Source organism: Meleagris gallopavo, chromosome 2 (genome assembly GCF_000146605.3).
Source record: "Meleagris gallopavo isolate NT-WF06-2002-E0010 breed Aviagen turkey brand Nicholas breeding stock chromosome 2, Turkey_5.1, whole genome shotgun sequence".
Taxonomy (NCBI): domain Eukaryota; kingdom Metazoa; phylum Chordata; class Aves; order Galliformes; family Phasianidae; genus Meleagris; species Meleagris gallopavo.
The window spans coordinates 4213766-4218562 of NC_015012.2; positions in this window are offsets into that span (position 1 = coordinate 4213766).

The following is a 4797-nucleotide window of genomic DNA, read 5'->3' on the forward strand; positions in this document are numbered from 1 at the left end:
AGCTTGGTGAGCTTGGTGAGCTTGGTGAGCTTGGTGAGCTTGGTGAGCTTGGTGAGCTTGGTGAGCTTGGTGAGCTTGGTGAGCTTGGTGAGCTTGGTGAGCTTGGTGAGCTTTTCCAACCTGAACGATTCTATGACCGAGCATCTGCGTGGTCACTAGTTTTACCTCAGGTATTTCAGCAGGCAGCGATTACTAACCGTCACGTTAATGTGCATAGAGAGCCCTTCTGCCTTAGATGAAGTGGTTTTTCAGTTTATGCTGTGTGATTGACCTTTCTAGAGCTTTCAAAGAGGTGGGATTTATTTTTTGAGAATGAAAAAATAGCACTATTACTTGCATTGAGAGCTGTTTATGTGTCCTGTTGTTTAAATAAAAATGGCCACATGAATAGCTCGTGTTACACACAGTTATTTTTTTTGCAGTGTTATTGCAGTGCTATCCTGTCAGCTCTTTATACAAACAGGAGTATTCTGCTATGGGATAATGAAACTAGAAATCATAATACCCCAGTATTTATTTGAATTTTTAAAAAATAGCCCCTTGGAAGTACATTATTTTCTCTGGAAACTAAATATTCGGAAGTGTGGAATAGTTTTACCACCATGGTAAAACTGAGTAACCTGTTACGATGCCCCCAAAAGAGCAAGAAGCTGGGGGTCTTGGTGAATTTCCTTCTGGGATGCTCATTTTCTGCTTTGGCACCACTATCTTTAACTAATGGAAATTGTTCTTACCTGCTTAAATTTCTTGCTGCTCAATTAAAGGATTTCTTTTTTTAGCGTGGGTAGAGGTAGTGTGATTAATGCTTAACGAAATACGCGTTTAAAGGGCTTTTGTTTCAAACCAGTAAGCGAGGCACATTAGTTGTGGTCTTTTCTGCCTTGTTAGCTTGATTATGTAAAGTGGTTATTCTTTTTAAACCAGCAGTTGTTGGCAGTTCTGTATATAAAAAAGAAGCTGAATTGGTTGGCGTTCTCAGTAGGATCTGGGCAAGGAAAGCAGCCTGTCACCCTTGGCATTTGAGTTGCTGTATTGCTGTGCTTCCTAGATTTTAAAAAACAAAAAATGGAACAGACATAAGAAGAATGGCACTGCTCTGCCATGAGCATAGAAGTGCAAAAATCCCTATTGGAAATTAAGGAATGTGCGTCTCTTAAGGTGTTCATGAGGCACTCACATTGCCTTCCTCTGAGAAAGTATTGAAACTGTCTTAAACTGTACATTTTTTGGAAGAAAATTATTGGAGGTTATTGTTTTAGGAGTTCGCTGTTGCAAATACTTTTATCTGAGATTGCTTTTAATTTCATTTAAAAAAAAAGGCCACCCAGGAATTTCTTAGCTACGTAGTGTTAATAACAAAAGAAAGAGTATATTTTTTTTCTATTGTATTGCAGATTCACTGAATTCAGATGGAGTATTTACTGGTGCAGTGTTTGGGGGAGGCAGTCTGTATGAGCTTCACTGCCCTTTGCAGTTGGCTATGGCTAGGGAAAGGGGATTTTCTCTTCATAGATCACCACCATTTACTTCGTATTGGATTTGGGACATCTGTCAGGTGCTGGCTTTAGCACCCTGGCTGTGGTCATTAACAAAAAAAAGTAGTCTGAAACATCAGAGCTGTATAACCAACACTATTTACATGTACATTAGCAAAGCATAATAAGTAATTCCTTTTTTTGCGTGGAGTGTGCTTTGCTAAGTAAGTTTTTGTAGTCTGATCTGCCTCTGTTCTTGGCTGTGCTGAGATCAATGAAACCAAGTGAAGTGTATCTTTGGCTAGTGGCCCAGTTGAGTCTGCACGGTCTTCATCGAGAAGTGTCAGAGAATGTTAGATTTGCTTGAAAGAACTTAAGACATTCCTGCTGCTGCTTCTAAAACCAAAAAGAGAATAATGGCATTTCAATTAAAATTTGATTGCGTTTGAGCCACTAAACAAAGTTCTTCAGAAATGTTGAGGCAGTATATTTTTCTGAGTAATAGCGTGTTCAATTAGAACTGAAGTGGCGGGTTCTGAAAGTTAATAGAATGCTATGGTTTTAACTAGATATGCTCTAAAATTCAGCTTTTGAATTCCTTCAGGATAGCGATGAAGTTCAAGTAAACTGTCTGGGATTGTCTGAGGTTATGGAAGACTTGCAAGGCAAGTATACACTGCAGAAACCTAAACCTTTTCTGTGTCAGCAATACAGATGTGGAATAGTTAATGCTTGCTTCTTAACTCCAATCAAAGCTGATGGTAGTAGTGAAAGCATTACTTTTTTTTCCTGAAATCTAGTGAGTCAGGAGAGTAACTCCCCAGTTTTGTATTGGGAAACAGAAGTCAGAGATTTCTTCTTTGTGGTCTGCTGTGAATTTTCTGCTTCTGTTTTACTCCTGAAGTAAGATTTGAGGAGAAAGTAAGCTGAGGAGTTAACCTGAAACAACTCTAAAAACTTACTTGCTCTGACCTCTATGGGGGGAAGAGGGGGAGGGAGGGAGGGAGAAAGAAAGAATTAAATACTGTTCTAGTACAGGTATTTTTAACCTTAATTACAATGACAGAATTTGAACTATGTTAATGTACCAGTATGAGATATTTTTACTGTCCCAAATCTTTCACCAAGAGTCATTATGAGGAGTATGCCATGCCATGCCTAATTTTACTGTTTTGAGAATTTATTATTTCTTAATACTGATATTCTGTGTACCTTTTCTTTTTCTCCCTTCCTTCCATGACAGAAATGTATTGAAAGAGCGATGGCTCAGTACCTGCCCCACTTCAGATCTTCTACCTGACTGGCTGGAAATTTCATGAATCACAGGTAATGTGAAGCTCAACTATTTACTCTTTGAAGATGTGTTTTTAAATTACTTAGGCTTTAAACAAATTTTATAAAATGTTTTAATTTAAAAAACGATCCCTAGATATTTTTCCTCTTTTCTTCTTAGGTGAGACCTGCACAGAGAGGTTCTGCAACAGTTTCATTTGGAGATCTGGCAAAAATAGAGGAACTTAGTAGAAGAGGAGCAAAATAGTTCTTCATCAGTAATAAAAGTTATTTTGAAGCTCCCATCAAACTTGTGTGGATAGTCTACACTTCTACTTATTTTGTTACAATGTTTTGAAATTATAATCTGCATGCAGCAAGGAATTTGAATGCCTGTGCTACATCAACTATGTAAAATGGCACTCGTTTCTTTTTCTATAGAAGTATTTGAGCATTATTCTAAGTAGTACATGCTCTCCCAATTTGATTAAATTACTATTCTCAAATGTAATTGCTCTTCCAGAATTTCAGTAGGACAGACTGTTCCAGGTACAATTTGCAAGTCTTGAGCATACATCACCCTGTATTTTTAAATTATTCCTGAAGGATGGTAGGTCATAATGAACAACACTACTTGGTGATAAATAAATTTAAGTCATGCTGTAAGAGAATATTAGCAAATACACAGATCTAACCAACTTTGTGTGGTTTTTGTCTGTTGGAAATTATGGTTAAAAAGATATTATCAGTTAACATTTGAAAGTTGAATGTTTGACTTGTGTAAGAGGAAGTGATTAAATAAGTGCTGTAAAAATATCTTTAGTTCATACTTCTTTGTACCTGCAACACACAAATTCAATTCTCCTTCCACTTGCAAATGCAGAAATGATTGTTTCCAAACATTAAGTAGGATAGGGTAGCCACAGAGAAGGCTGATGCTTCATTCCACCTTTAACAGAATGTATCGTGAGTTGGCTAAGTTTACTGAGAGAAGTAGGAAGCAGAAAAGTTAACTAGCATGCAGACAGACTCGTATACTTCAAACTAATTAGCTGACAAGTGGCAATCTCTGGAATGGGCATTCTTTCGGAATTGCAAGGAACTTTATACCAGTTGTATATTGCAGTGCTTAAAGGTAAGTTAAATCACATTTCCAAACTTCACAAACTTTCCAAACTTTCTGCTTTTCTGTTTTTAGAGGCTGAAAATTGTGAAGTTCATTTTTTAGTTCCGTACCTGTTGATGGGGCTATAACTTTTCCTGTATATAACTATTTTTAGGAATTGATCTTAATTATGAGTAAGGCCCATTATCCTGAGGTGTTAAGAAGAAGTAATTTACTTGATGATTTCACTTGGTTGTAGTACTGCTAGGGAACGGTAGGAAGGAAAAGCATGAAAAGTATGTAAGTGTATCATTAAAACAGATGTATCATTGTTTTAGGTGTTGTACTAACAAATGTGTCAGAGTTTCTCTTGGCCTGCCATAAGAAGATTATCCAGCAGGTGGAGTTTGACAGGATGGTGTGCACAGGCCAAGTAGACAAGGTAGGCAGAAGCTTTAATATTCTGTCAGGATTTATTGAGCTATGATTCAAAGACAAATGCAGATATTAAAGTTACCACCCACTGCTTAACCAGTGTTCAATTCTCAAAGCTACAAAAATGCTTTTTTGAAAGAAGCAACTTATGCAGTATTTAACTGGCTAGAAGATTAATTTAAGAGTTGGGGGAGAAGGAAGTGTTCTGTACCAGATTTTGGCTGAAAGAAATGAGTGAGAAGGTATAAAATAGCATGATAAGGAAGGAACCATCTTCTTGACAAGCCTAACCCGTAACAATTCAAAGGGAAGGGGCTCATCTTTCATATTCCTTTAGAGAATGGTAGTACTCGTGGAGAAAAGGAGACAAAATACAAGTCATCTTATTACTTTTACAGCCCCTAAAATGAAGACTTGAAGAGCTTGTTTCTCCAAAGGTATTAGGTTTTCTCATAGACCATCCATGGACTTGATCCAGGATACTGCCTCTCTTTACAGGCTCTGTCATTT